The sequence below is a fragment of the Nothobranchius furzeri genome, chromosome 1 (genome assembly GCF_043380555.1).
Source record: "Nothobranchius furzeri strain GRZ-AD chromosome 1, NfurGRZ-RIMD1, whole genome shotgun sequence".
Classification (NCBI taxonomy): Eukaryota; Metazoa; Chordata; class Actinopteri; order Cyprinodontiformes; family Nothobranchiidae; genus Nothobranchius; species Nothobranchius furzeri.
In genome coordinates this window covers 51,676,981-51,692,035 of record NC_091741.1, presented here as the reverse complement: position 1 = coordinate 51,692,035, position 15,055 = coordinate 51,676,981, and the positions used below count along the sequence as shown (strand labels likewise).

At 44.7% G+C, this 15,055-nt stretch overlaps 1 protein-coding gene across 7 annotated transcripts in view; it reads left to right on the top strand.

The window, feature by feature from the left end:
- foxp2 (forkhead box P2) overlaps nucleotides 1-15,055 on the top strand; it is a 116,675-nt gene that overhangs the window by 39,358 nt on the left and 62,262 nt on the right. For 2 of the 7 annotated variants that reach the window (XM_015957471.3, XM_015957445.3), the window contains exon 1: nucleotides 6,115-7,081. The exons of 4 other annotated variants lie outside the window; for them this stretch is intronic. The gene's annotated coding sequence lies outside the window, so the exon portion shown is untranslated. Of the gene's footprint in view, nucleotides 1-6,114; nucleotides 7,082-8,396; nucleotides 8,595-15,055 lie in introns of those variants that run through there. One more of the 7 variants, XM_054739625.2, reaches the window with a different exon arrangement.

The window sequence follows — 15,055 nt, the reverse complement described above, 5'->3', positions numbered from 1 at the left end:
TCTGCCAGACACTGCAAAGCAGGATGCAATTACAGAGTCAGAATATCCAAAGGCAATATTGATCAGACAGCTTTTCTTTACTAATGGAGACACTGCTGACTTCTCCACACTCTTTAGCCCCACCCACGTGCTCGGAGATGCGCTCATGACATCACTGATACCTATTTTTTGTGCAAATTTTGGAGACCGCCCATGTGCTGAATCACGTCTGCATTCCTAAAGCCGGGCGTACACTGTGCGACTTTTTCACTTTTTTGAGCCGATTTTCCAGTCGTGCGAGAATCCACGACATCGGGGCGAGTTTTGCGCAGAGCGGTCGTGTAGTGTACAGGGGGTTACGAGAGGCGATTAACACCACGTGACCAGCTGCCGATCAGCAGTCGTGAGCTCGCACGGACTTCTGGAGTGTTTAATATTTCGCTCGTCCCTCGTGAGGGTATCGCACTGTTGAAGCGGCGCTGCGAGCGGCTGCGATCCAAAAAGTATCAGAACTGCTCAGCGGCGCATGCGCAATCCTGCATCAACGCCGCTCGCTCGCTATTTCCCTAATAACACACGCTGTTCGTTTTTGTTTCTACACGTTTTTTTACTCACAAAGATTGTCAAGAAAGCGTGTTTGTCGTGTTCATGTCAAATTAAACTGATCACAAAACACAGATTTACTTTCTTTATTTCGTTTTCCTCATCCAACCCCCATAAATCCCTGTGTGTCCTCCTGCAGCACTCCCGAAGGACAACAGGCAAAACAAGACAAAAAAAGTCTTACGTGTTGAGTAAAAACTGCTATTTTTAGCATATTTTTAGGGCCGACGTGTTGCTACCAGACGTACAGTGTGAGCAGTCAGGTCGCATGTGAGAACTGGGTCGTGCAGTGTGAGCACATGACTCGTGAGATCTGCTCTGCGAGGAAGTCGTACAGTTTGAGCTGAAGCTGAACGCTGCGAGTGAAAAAGTCGCACAGTGTACGCCCGGCTTAAAGCAGTGTGGAACAAACACAGCCAGGCTGGGGTGGGCGGAGTGGAGTGGAGTGGAGTGCAGCCAATGCTAGCGTGTAAAGCCTGGTTTATGCTTCTCCGTCAGCTCCACAAGGGACAGACACGCACGGATTGACGGAAGTGTTTTGCTTTCATACTTCTCCGTCTCCTGGAGAGTGTTGCAAAGCAATTGCCCGGCAGGACAACAGAGGGCGTAGCGCTGTTCTGTGGTATCCTGTCATGTATCGGTCCAAGATAGTGTGTTTATATTGTGTTTTTTGTGTATATAAGAGACTTTTAACGCGGACATATTTGTCTCTCATTCTCCCATCTCTTCATGCGCTCCCCACCTCTAAACCCACGTTTCCTGTCATTTCCATCCACAAATAAAACACTTGCTGTACATCTTTTCACTCCTCCAGTCACGGGAGAATTAAACGTTCATATTTTTAGAGTTTTTTCATGAGGCATTCTTCAAGCTTCTCCGTGTCTGCCGCTAGTTATCCTCGGCTCTCTTTGCAATGGCGGCACTGTAAACAACAGCGGCGTCCTGACCAATCACAAGCTTGCAAGTGGGCTCGACTCCGTACGTACTTGCGTGCCTGCCGGAGCCCTACGCAAGGACGGATAATGGCGTTGCGTGTCTCTGCACTGACGCAGACGGAGAAGCATAAATCAGGCTTAAGTGGCATTGGACACATACAAGGAGGTCCTCAAGGAAAAAAGTTGGGAACCATTGATGAATCATCTGGCGCTAAGACATTGCTATCAATAGGAGAGGGGGAGGAGTCACTCGATTGTTTTGATACATGGACTGCAGTATCCACTTTTGACCACAGGATGCTATTCTTACTTCATGAACCTTTAAAGCACAAAAAAGCAGAAACTCATTCAAACAAGACTGACAGATTAAAAAATGAAGTGGATGAGTCAAGAAACTAAACAGAAATTTCTGATTTAACAGTGTTGTGCTTCTTACAAAACTTTTCAACTTTTCAAAAAAGTTTTTTGCAGTTCAGTCCTGTTTCATTGAGCACTTTTTACTCTTAGCTTTGAAAGCTGGCGCTCATTGATAAAATGTGCCATTTATTAGACAGACCATATGTAGCTGGTCACTTGAGAAGGAGACTTCCTCATAAACGTTGAGCCTTTACAGCAAGAACAACTGTGGAGCCAGAAAAAAAATCAACCCACAGCCTTTTAACTGCATATATTTGGATATTTACTAAATCCTGAACCAGTGCAGCTGTCTGGAGAAGCCTGCACCTTATCTTAAATCCCACATTTCCTAAAAGTCTCACTCCCTCTCTCATTTATCAGTGTCTCTGTCTGTCTCTCTGCCTGTGCCTGCAGCACCTTACTGTATATCCTCACCAGCCTGAGTCTGGTGACAGCACAATGAAAACATTTTTGTGGAACCTGTCGTTTTACTGCTCAGGAAGTCCCACTCACCTAAATAGTTTCTCCTCTATGTCTTGTCTGTCTCCTCTGTGTGTGTGTGTGTGTGTGTGTGTGTGTGTGTTTGTGTGTGTGTGTGTGTGTGTGTGTGTGTGTGTGTGTGTGTGTGTGTTGGGGGACTGCAGGTGAGGGGGGGGGGGGGTATTTCAGCCCCCACTCAGCTCGGTTCCACTCATTCAATTACCTCCAGATGTAATTCCTATCCCCAACCCCTTACCCTCAAATTAGTGGCTAGTAAAAATTAGGTTGGAATTATCCATGGCATGGGGAATACAAGAGTTTGGATTTTCTATATAATGAGTTTATTATTCTTTGCTAGAATGCAATTTTCCTAAATTAATTCTGATGGGGCGTTTTTAGGTGAAATGGGTGTTTTAGTTATGAATGAATGGCTTCTATATCAGCAGGAAGAAGTAATTAGGTGGTGCTGCTCACTAAAAGGTCCAGGATATTCCCCAAACATTCCACATTGAACTATTCCTGGTGTTTTTCAAGCATTCTGAAAGTATTCCTCATTACTCCTTGTAAAAGCACTAACAGGATTCCTCGGATATTAGGTAGCAGTTGTTGCTTAGCGTATACAGGTGTTTTGCTCTTTTGGCTGCCAGCGGAGCATGTCTTCCTGCCATTCATCTGCGTAGCCGCGGTTCTGGGAGTGATAATCTCTTTGGCAGAGCTTGAGCTGTGGGATCCTCAGACACAGCGGATCGCTGTCATAAATGGGTTTCAGATTCACCCTCTAACAGGAAATCTGAAAGCATGAAATGACTATTGAACCTCTTGTTTTTAGACGCCGTTTCATCTCGATGACATCCAAGAGGCTTGGAATATACATGAACAAATACATGCAACAAAAGAAAATAATTTAATTAATTTGCTCTGTTTTTTTTCGCCATATGAAAATATCGACTACTCTCAGTGCTTTACTCTTTTATCTGTTCCCGTTTGCTACAGAATACGTAAACTGCTGTGAGCCGCACTTGCTTGTTTAAGTGAATCATCTCAGTCCACGGTTTGATTTCGGCGACTTGTTTAATTCAAATATGCTTTTGAAGAAAAGGTATTTTTCTTTTAGGAAGGGGTTGGGCACCAAAGGGCAGCTGTGCTGGTGGTGGTGGGGGATAAAAGGCAGGCAGAAGAGTGCCAATTTAACCTGAAGTGTGTGTCGCTCGTCTACCAGCTCCTTCGCTTTCAAGAGGCCGGGTCAGCTTGAACCGCCTGACTTCTGTCAATTCGATCACTTTTATTTTTCTGCTGTAATGTATACTTTAATTCCCGCCCACCTGCCGTCTGTTTGGAGCAGCGGCGTCGGCAGAAGCAGCTGGATGGGAGGCGCAGGTATCATTAAGCCTTGAAGAGGTGGCGGCGGAACGCTGCTGAGGACTGGCCGTGGCCCCTCGCAGTGTGTGTTGATATTCCAGAGCCCAGGAAATACAGCATGGTTTATTTTCAATAGGAACCCAAGGCTGGTTCTTGGGGCGCCCCCACCCTCCCTTGGCTGCTTACTTGAGCTGTTGATATTGAGTCAAGCAAACACACTCAGGGATGTCCTTTTGGGAGCTCAGCCAATGTCGCAAATGGAAGTCACATGTGGAGACTTCCAGAGGAAGGCAAAAAGGCTTCACTTCACACCCACAATAGTCATCTGTAAGTTTCATTACTTTGAAAGTAAATACGTGTTCTTTCTGTATATAAAATAAACAAAAAGGTAAAAAAAAATCATCATGATTACAGTGCTCAGGGACCGCTCTAGCCTTCTGTAACTGATTTTTTTTTTAGCCAAACACATATGCAAATTTATTTGGACACTGTCATTATCATCCCCTTAATAAGCATTTCATTAGGGATTTCTGAATGCACGGTGAAAGTGCAAGTTGCCATGGATACCTTGGTGCTTAAGTACAGTATATTAAAATAATGTTGCCTTCCAACCACTTATATAATCACCGGTCCGTAATGGCCTCTGCTTTGTGGCCATAAGCAACATATTGTGTGATCAACATTGGCCGGGACTAAAAAGGCACCCCTGCTCTGTCATTATGCCTTATTTGGATCGTTATTATTTGTGGGCCGGACTTTGTGGATCATGGATTGTGCTTGTGGAACGTTTAGCAATGCTGGTGGTGTGGTGTTTTACCTACATGTGAGGGGTTTTGCTCTTTGGGGTGGCAGTGGCTGGTTTATTCTTTCTGAGGGCATCAAACGTGACAAAAACAACAGAAAACAGGATCATTGAACAAATTCTGAAAATCTCAAGCTTATTCAAACCTTACTTATTTCATCTACTTTTAAAAGTTTGATCATGCAATTAGAAAGCACAGATGATCAAAAATGCCAGTTATGTCTTCAGGGGTATAATGAAGGGGTAGTCACAGGACTGAGCACTAAGGTTACGTTGACACTGTAAATTTCGCCATAACCTGGCAGAAATCAGGTGATCTGGTTTACTGACTTAATTCCCAAACCTTTCTGTGTCATTGTGGCTGTAGTTGTAGAATAATCACTAATAGTCTGTGTGTATACAATGCTAGAAATATTGCAGCGAGATGAGATGTCGTTGTCATGGCGCTCCACTGCATCTCAGATCCATCGCTCCCCCACTGCTCTTGCCAATGTTGGTAACCAGCTGCTGCCACCGTTACCCCCATTCACCCCCCTCCCCTCCATACCCACCACACGTCTGTCTGTCTTTCTTTCTCCCCTGTTTCCTGCTGCCACCTCATCAAGACGCTGGTGGGCCTGCTCGCATCCATTGACCTTGACAGCAAAAATTGCTGAAAGAAGAGGCGTACGGGGAATAAACGCCAGAAGGGGAAAGCCAGACAATCGTCACAAATGTGAAGAAATGGGCGCAGCACCACCCACCCCCCACCCGCCGGGAAGTAAATGTTTCCAAGGTTGAGGGCTCTTGTTTGTCTTTTCCAGTGAGGCGCTCTGAGAAGTTTATTAAAGGATTGTGAAGGAGCCTTCCACCCTGAAGTCTTTAGCGATGATACAGAAATGGTAGAAATTACTCAAATAATGTGGATCCTTGGAGCAATTAGCAGCAGCGGTTTAATGTTAGCCTTTTGACTCCGTGTCGCTCTTTCTCTTGCCATCTCCCTCTCTCCAACTCTCACTATCACTCCGCCGTGATTGTTTTTGTGTTTACCCCCCTCACCCTCCACCTTGGAGCTCAGGCAAGTTGACACTAATGAAAAAGCTGCCTCTTTTTGGTCTGTGTTGTCTCTTAATAATGATATAATACGGAGGAAATCTGCCTCAGCAGAGCTGAGATAATGTGTTATTCAGAGCAGGTTGAATCATAGCAGCGCACCGCTCAGAGCTGTAAGTTCAAGTGGTCTTTACCCCTCGTTGGGGGCTACATTTTCCCTAAATAAATCTGTCACAGTTGCCTCTGCTACTTCTCCTTAAAACAGTGCAGAAATCTTTACATTTCATACGTGCATCTCATCTAAATGTCAATTATGTTGTGTTTACCACACAAACCAAACGGATAAAGAAACAATCGTCCCCTCTTGTGTTAAGTCTCTCTGGCCCATGTGGCTCAGCAAGCTGGTGGCAGATGGACTAGCTTTCCACATCTGCTGTGTGCAGACTGGGGGCTTTGTACTCCCCTCTCATGGGGAAGACCGAGGCTTTCTTCTTGCCAGTAGATTCCTGTCTGTCGGAGCGTCTAAGAAAAACATCTGTGGCATGCGAGGGAGAGAAGGGGAGAGAGAGAGGTAGAGAAGAAGGAAATAATGATAAATAATCAAAAAAAAGTGCAGCAAACACTATTAGCTGTAGGTTTTCCATCTCATTACCTGTTGTGCATTGTTTACAGTAGGGGAAGCATGTCATAATGTCACACTGACACTGCCACCCATCTAATCTGAATATAAATATGTTACAAACATTTTTAGGTTGTCTAAAGTACATTTGTTTGCATTCATCATCTTCCTTTTCTCTAAAACTGTTGGCGAAAAGTTCTTTTTCTCATTTTCGGGGACATTATCTCCATGCCTTCTAAACGGCATAGTAAATGTGGACCGTGGTGATACGATTGTGACAAAGAAATCTGGAGCGTCACTTTAGCATTTTGTTTAAGAGAAACTGCGAGCACTCGGCATGCGGTGGTCTCCCTGTGCAGTTTCCAACCTTTGTAGTCTCCCTCCCTTTTCAGATTCCTCCAGAAATCCCCCCAAACCCTCCCTTTCCTCACTATTTCTTTGCCAACTCTCGCCACCCTCCGCCCCCTCTCCCCGCTCCCCACGACCGGCCCCCCTACCCCCCCGGATCAAGCCACTGGTTTTTGTGTACTATTGGTCCTCAGGCGTCAAAACAATCCAGCGGGGCTGCCTGACTTGTTTTAATTAGGCAGCGCTGAGACGGCAACTGTCTTTCAGACGTGACCAGGCAGAGGTGCTCTCCCCGTGCACTACTGTAAATATCGCTGTAAATACTTCTCTGGTGATGTCTTTGACAGAAAGCGCCAGCTAGTTACTCTCTACATTTTCCCCCCTACTTTTCATCCTGTTTTTTCTGCTTGCGGCTTTCCCCCTCTGTCTCTTCGTTTTTGACACTCAGCAATGCCGCCAGGTTTCTGAGAATACATCTTCAAATGCTTCTCACGGAGGAGAGTGGATTTCTCACTCGTTGTTTTAAAGGTAGGTCCATTTGTGTTTTTGAAGTCGTGGGCTGTTTAGGACTTTGTTTCGGAGGTGTACTTGTGGTGCTGCAGCAGTGCTTTGTGACAGTGATGGTAATGCACGGATGTGATCATTGTTTTTAAGTACTCTTTAGATTCTGGTGTAGGAAACTGACTGCCGCTCAGCTCTTCTCTAATCCTATTCAGACTCTTTACATCTACACACACACACACACACACACACACACTTTGACCTAGACACAATCAGAGCTGAAAAGAGAAGTGGTGAACTGCGAGTAGAAAGCCAGGCACACGTACCTTTTGAGCGAAAGCTCCTCTCTCAGCAGCGTCCTCCAGCTCTGCTGCTGTCGCGTCTCTGAGCGGCGGCCACACAGAGGAAAGTAGAGTGCCGGTCCGGCGGCTTGTGTGAAGGAGTGTGTGCTAGAAGATGAAAAAAGATGGGTTTTTTAAGACGTGGTTAGAGCAGCGATAGCTCTCCATTAAACACGCAGCAGAGATGCGAGCGGAGAGCCGGCGAGCATCCTGTGACGAGTCACAGCGGTCCACATGTGAAGATCCTCTCACACACTCTCTCTTACACACGCACACACACACACACGCTCAGTCTCACACAGGACCCACCCACACACACGCACAGCACCTGGACACACACTTGTACAAATCTGCTCCCAAATGTACTAATTTAACAAATATTTGTGTATTCAAACACAAACACAGAATAAATAAATAAATAAATAGTCATTAGAATTCAAAGTTTTTTAGAACTATATAAAATCAGAGAAAAAGGGGAATTTAACTTTAGAATAACAATTTTTTCTTTTCCAATAATAAAAAAAATTATGATTTTTCAAGTAAATATCAAAACGTTTCAGTGGCAGGTAGAAAAGAACGGTTTAATTATAACCAGTGTGAAGAGAGAGAGTCTCTCAACCCCCCATTTACACACACATTCTCTCTCTCTCACTCTCTCTCTCACACACTCACACACCCTCTGCTGCCCCTCTCCTATCCTGCTCCTTCTCTCCTCTTTCAGGCCTGCATGTCCAACCTGCGCGGGCCCCCCGGTCCGTAATTGCCCCGGTGACAACTGGAAATGATAGAATAATTGTCCTGAGAGAAGTGTGCCTTTCTTTTCTTTCTTCTTTCCATTTTTCTCTTTTTAATAGGGCAAGGGTGATTAAAGTATGCATGAATGGCACAGTGGTGGTGAGGTCGCAGGAGGAGGAGGAAGAGAGGGAGCAGGGGGGAGCTGGGGCGGGGGCTGGGTGGCGGGTGGCAAGGAGGTGGTGTTGGTGGTGGATGTGTGTGTGTGTGTGTGTATGTGGGTGGGGGGGTGGCTTGTTTATGATGCTATCCTCCATAAACACCGCTGAAGTGATGACACAGATAGTGTTGCCTCTTCACACGGTGACACCAGTCGAGTTGCGGGAGTTGCTGCAACACACCCTCGCTGGTGGCAGAGGCGAGTTCTCTGTTGTCTGGTCAGGATCTCTGGCACTCCTCAACTTCAGGTAAAAAAAGAAAAGAAAAGGAAAAGGTCAGGCACGTTCTATCCATCCCATCATTAATCCATTCGTCCCGTCATCCACCTATCAGTTTCTGTGTGTAACGTTTGTGTTTTATTGCTGGGCTGTCTCCTGTCTTCACCGATCCCACCGTGTCACTGTTAAGCCTCGGTCTGCGGGCTCTGTTAATCTGCTGCTTAATTAGTGCTGATGAATTGCTCCATGTGTGTGTGAGCGTGTGTGTGTGCGTGTGCGTGTGTGAGAGAGTGTGTGAGTGAGTGTCTGTGCATGCACAAGTGTGTGTGCGTGCATGTGTGCGTTCAAGCATGAGTGAGTGTGAGTGAGTTGCTCTCCTGGATCAGTGTGTTTCTAGATGTTGCTAAGCTAATCACCAATCAATAAAATCAAGATCCAGTATTAATCAGCTGCAGATGTGTGTTTTAGGAGGGCAAAGGCTTCACTTGGAGTTTGTTTTTCCTCGCCTTTCTTTGTGCAGAGGGGAAAGAAGAAAACCCAACTGTTTGGAGCAGATGTTTAGTTTGAAAAAGCGAGGGGGTCACAAGACTCATAATTGGAGAAGCACTAATTATCTTTATCAAAGGCGAGCGGGATCATTTGTTTACTTAAATATTGATGAGCAGAGCAAGGCTTGGCATTGGGCTGTTGTGGGCATATTATTAACATTTCATAGGGCTTTGTGCAGGAATGCGAAAGGGACTCTTCTTCATAATTTAATACCCTAATGCATAATGAGCTATGTGATTAGCTCATACGGAGAATTGGCCAAACTCCATTTTGAAGGCAGATAATTTACATTGTTCTCCAGAGTCTGGCGTATAATAGGTTCTTTAGCACAATAAAATTAAATGCTACACATTTCATATTTTAGCTCACAAATCCCCCTGGCACTACTCAGTTTCAAGCCCCCCCCCCCCCCTCCCACCCTCCCTGGTTTTGTTTGAAATAAATAAATCAGCAGTTTAGAGTAAATTTCCAAATTGTTTTGGCAAAAACACATGTTTACCTACATCTTTTATTTAGAATGCTCACCGGCCAATTAACACTGTTCATTAGCAGAGCGGCGTTATTTGTTTTGAAAGTTTAACCAATCACTTTGTTATGCTAATTGTGATGTAATTTAATTTGAGTTCCCCGTAATGATGATGCCGCTATTATCCACATAAATGATGCAGTTAAGCAGCACGGGCCTCATTTGCATGTGCTTGAAGGGAGAGAGGCTGAAAGGAGCCGGCTCCCGTATCACTCCGCTTTAATTTTCCACCTCTGTTCCCTCCTGCCCTTTGGGTCTTCCTGGCCTGTCGCTGACTATTGATGATCAACGCTTTCATCCCAGCTTTTGCATTTCTTTTATTTATTTATTTATTTTTTTTAAATACAAAGTGATTTTTATTGTCTGCTAACAGATTTTTAGAGCCATAGTTTAGAGGAGTTAAATTACTGAAACAAAAAGTGTTTAAAAAAAAGCGAAAGCCCATTTCTTTAAACACTAATTGAGCAATTAGACACACACAAACACACACACACACCTGTTCACAAATGCAAACCCATTCTTGTTTACGTATCGAGATGGTGTGTAGTGGAAGGCTCAGAATCATTTTTAATCCTTTACTTATTTAATTTGAACTTATTTAATTACTGTTTTTAAAAAATATTGACACTTACAATGTGTAATATAATTTCTACAAAGGTATTTTTTTCTTACTAAAATTCGGTTACATGTGTTACCTTTAAAGTTCGAAGGTTAAAGGCTGCTCGTTATCTGTTTTTTTGTAATTTTCCCCTGGAAAGATTATATAATTTTTTCAGCTCCTGAACAGACGCCGTCCTGCTTTTGTGCTTCTAATTGGTTACATAAATCTTGTCTGGTATGAATGAGAAATGTTGCAGTGTTGTCAACGGCAATCTTCACCCTTATTTACCAATTCATTAAGATCTATCGATGCAGGACTGCTGAGAGGGAATGACAACATAAATCAGAGCTGGAGACATAATGGCCCTAATCAAGCAGAAATAACTGGAAACGTCACGATGAGCTATGTCTCTGTAGCTGCGCCGTCCGCGGCTGGCTCCCTGTCCGCCGGATCTGCCCTGGACGGTCGGACCATCCAGCTCCCATTAGCTCCTCTGGTTTCTCCAATCACCAACGCCGCTGTAAAGAATTTGTCTGCTCGCTTTTTCTTCTTCTTCTTCTTCTTTTTTTTTGTCTTGTTCTCCAGCTCAGTCCAGATCTGTCACAGAATAAAACGTCTTTTCTGAGAGGAACACTCTATAAATACAGTTCGGCTGCCCCGTGCTCACAGCACACCTCCTCTGCTCCTGATAAAGATGATTGGATGAGACAATGAGGCCTCTCCTCTTTATAGGTCAATTAGCCCTGATTAGATGGGCTGAGTTAATTAACGGAATTGGCAAATATGCAAATGAGAGTCGACTGATGGGCTTTCGTCACCATCTCGCTCACCCGTAGTGGCGCAGCGCGGTCTCCTGCCTCAGCAGAAACTGATGGAGAACATGTAAATGATATGGGACGAGCCCACACGCTGGAGAGAACGTTTCTCTCCTCCTCTTTTTCTCCACAAGGGTTGAGCTCCACCATTTTTGTTGAGTCTGACAAATTTACGACAGCTTGTGAATCAAGTTTGATCATTTTAATTGAATATTTTTGATATTTGCCTTTTGATTTTGCTGCCATATTTATTTCACACTCATTTGTAATAACAATACGACACAAATGCCTTTCAGACGAGCAAGCGTGCACTTTTCACAGTTCCCTCTCCCCCCGCTCTGATCTCCTCCGCTCCGACACAACCATTCAGGCAAATAGTCTGCCTTTTATCTTATTCTGCCTCATCTCCTTATTGTAAATAGAAAAGAATTAAGTTATGAACATTCTCCACTGAATGTCTCCTATCACAGAACTACAATTTATTGTCAGCTCCAATGAAGAATTGAAATCCGACTGAGGTTTTCTTCAGTGTAGGGCTCATTGGACAGGAGATAACCGCATTTGATTCTGCTGCTTTGAATAATATTAATCCGACAAAAAAAGTCCATTATTCACATTCATCTCTTTTCATTTGGCCCTGCTCTTGATTTTGTAAATATGATTTCTTCAACCGCCTCTTTTTTCCCTCTTTCTTCTTCCAAAGCCATCTTTATTCACTGGTGGAGCACTTTTGAAATTCCTCTATCTGTGAGCAGAAACCATTACCATACACAGGTTTATACGAAGTGGTCATTAATGCTCTTTTATGGTGGTCCTTTAGCGCCAAAAAGGAAGCTTTTAATTTTAACGCACGGCAGCTCGGCGTGCCTTACTTAACCCACCGTGCTGGGCTTCCTCAGATCCAGCTTTTCAAGTGGTCATTTCTTTCATTTTGAACTCCTAAACGCTCTGCTGCGAAGCTCTTGGTGTCCTCGTCCTGCAGGGAAAACGCACACAAATCACACACACACACACACACCCAAACAAACTCATTTTTGCTTTACACTATTTATTCTTTGTGTAAAATCGTTCACTTTATGATTTCTTTTCGTCATCAGGCACTTGGCATTTTGATTTATTAAGCAATTTTAAGCATTAAATATGTGAGCTTCTTGCCCTTGCACAGTTACTTCTTTATTTTGTACGCATGGTAACTTATGGCAATGATGAATTAATTTCACTCAAGCACAAAATCTGTGATTATTTTAAATGGTAACCATATCTCGACCTGATCAGAGAACTGTGAGGAGCCAGCAGACTGTGAAATGTAATTTCTATTATTAATACATACATTTTATTTTATTTTTGATCTCACAAAAAATAGAATTCCACGCCGCCACCTGAAATGCGAGCTGATAATGAACGTACGTCTGGGATCACGGGTTTACCGGTCACCTTTTTTTTCCTTCTTTTGTGTCATCATGATGAAAATATTTTGTGCAGCTCATGCATGTAGAATAAGGGGACGGATCAGTGTTCCCAGACAGAAGGATTCTCTCAGTGAAAATGGATGAAGCCAATGTCAGGGCAGCAGTGTGTTAACAGCGTGCCGTGCGTTAAATTCCTGTGTGTTTCCGAAGCAGTGCTGGAGCACGGCAGACAGCTGTGCGTTCCCTCTAGATGGATGGCCGGTGTCACCGTGTGTGTTTACTGCACATGATAGAGCGGGAGACAGGCCAGGTAATGAGGCTACATTAAGGGCTTTTAGAGCTCGCAAACAAAGATGGAGGGCTGCTCCTTTCCCCTTTAATGATAGGTGTGTGTGTGTTGGGAAAAGGCTCGGTTTCCCTCACACCTCAGGAGAACGAGGAGATATTCTGGGCCAAATGCCTCACCCGGGCCCTGCCTCAGATCGCGACGAAGGGGATAGATTTCCCAGATTTAGGAGTAAATATTTACCCGTGCTGAAGAGGAATAGCAGGCAGCTGTTTGGTCACACAAGACCAACGATTTGAAATCTCCTTTGAAAGAAACGTTGAAGCCATCAGTGATCTTTAAAAGCCCACAACCTCTATCACGCTCATCTTCCCTCCCTGAGCGATACCTCCACAGCGTTGGCTGTGTATTACCAAGTAATAACAGCCTTCCTCTCCGCTTCCGATCGGGATAATAACCGGTCTAGGCTCGCCCTCATTGGAAGATTATGGCCTGAGGGAATGGCATCACATAGCAAGTGTGCTGAAACGCAGGACACTGTAAAACACACATGTGGGCAAGCTGGCAGCTTCGCCCCCGAGTCTCCCTGCAACGCCAGCAGAACGCGTAGCTGTCGGTGATCTTTCCGACCCAGTTGGCTGATCTGGGGGTCAGGGCTGGTACCCCTCGGGGAGGGGGCACATGGGTGGACCTGTGTTAGACACAAATCTTCATACAGTCACACCCTCAGGTGCCGAGTATCGTCACCGCCTCTCTCTCTCTCTCCCTCTCTCTCTCTGCCTTGTATTGCGTGAGCGTGTGTCTCTCTGGCTCTGACAGTTCCATCACCCCCACAGTCGGATCCGCAGCTTGGTCGCCCGCTCATCACCACAGCCCGGCTGTGTTTCTAATTGACATTCTAATTGGCAGATTTGAATGCCGCCTTTAGACGGCTAATTAATTTATCTCACCGCTGTCATTAAGGTTAAAGCACCATCTGATCTCTGCGAATACGCTTTGCATATATCTGCATTATCAGGATGCTGCAGCTCACCAAATCGCACAGATTTGAGTCTGGAACGGCACACTGAGGTTAACTGAACACTGGCGTTTAGTGATTTGTGGATGTGATTTTGCATTATTTTGTGTCAGTTTACTGTCATTTTTGCCTTTATTTACGCGACGTTAATCAAATCTAAGCATTAGTTTGCTAATATTGAAGCCTTGGATTTTAACAGTCGTTTGCATTTCATTCAGACGTTATTAAAAATCCTTATTTCCTCGTCTCATATCTTCCAAGTTTTCCCGATCATCGCTCTCCCGTCTAAGAAAGAAAAAACCTGAAAGATCCGAGCTCCATTAGAATGTTCATAAAATGGTAGTAAAGGCAATCAGACAGTCTTTCTCTGAATATTTTAAACATTGGGCATGTAAAATTTATGCCTAATTTGAATACTTATTAGCCGGCTGATCTCGGCTGCAGCCTTGGGTTTCTTACGCTGAGATTCATCACTGGATTGGATGTCACATCGTGCCAGTCCTCCCCCCTTCTTCCTCCCTACCCTGCCACCTTCCTCCCTCCCATTCCCTCTTTTCTACTCCCTTATTTTTGTTCCCACTCTCTTTCTCCATCATCCCCTCCTCCCTGCCATCTCTTTTCTCTCTCCTGTCTTTCTGTCCCTCTGTCTTTTCTCACAGCGTCTCTCTCCATCAGTAGTGAGCGTCTGGGTGTTAAACAGGGGCCTGTTTGTTCACAAGCACGCCTCGTCCTGGCCTCTTCCCTATTTACTTGTGTCCTGGGCAGCTGTCGCCCTGCTCTGTGTAATAGCTCAGCCCTGTTTGTTCTCCCTCCTCAGATCCTGTTTATCCTGGCTGTGGACATCCTTTAAGGCCTGTCCCGTATCTGCCCCTCGTCAAACACACACACACACACACACCCCAACACACACAAACACCACCAGGGACGTGTACACACTTCTATTAAAACTGTGTTTGCAGGCCAGAGAATACACACGCTACCCATGTTGGCCGGGCGCAAACGCACACAAAAACACATACAATCATCATTCATCCTCCTGCCTTCGTCGCAGTCTCTGGTTTGCTCTTGCAGATTGAAAAACGGGCCGCAAAAAAATGGTGAAAATGGCAAAAACATCTGTGGAAATACGATTGGGAACATTTGCATATTTCACAGTTTAGGGGAGAAAATACTGCATAGTTTTATTTTAAATTTAATTTATTATTTATCCCCCTTTTTTCAGATATGGGTTTGAAATATTAAAAATATTTTTCCGAGAGATAGAGAGAGAGAGAGAGAGAGAGAGAG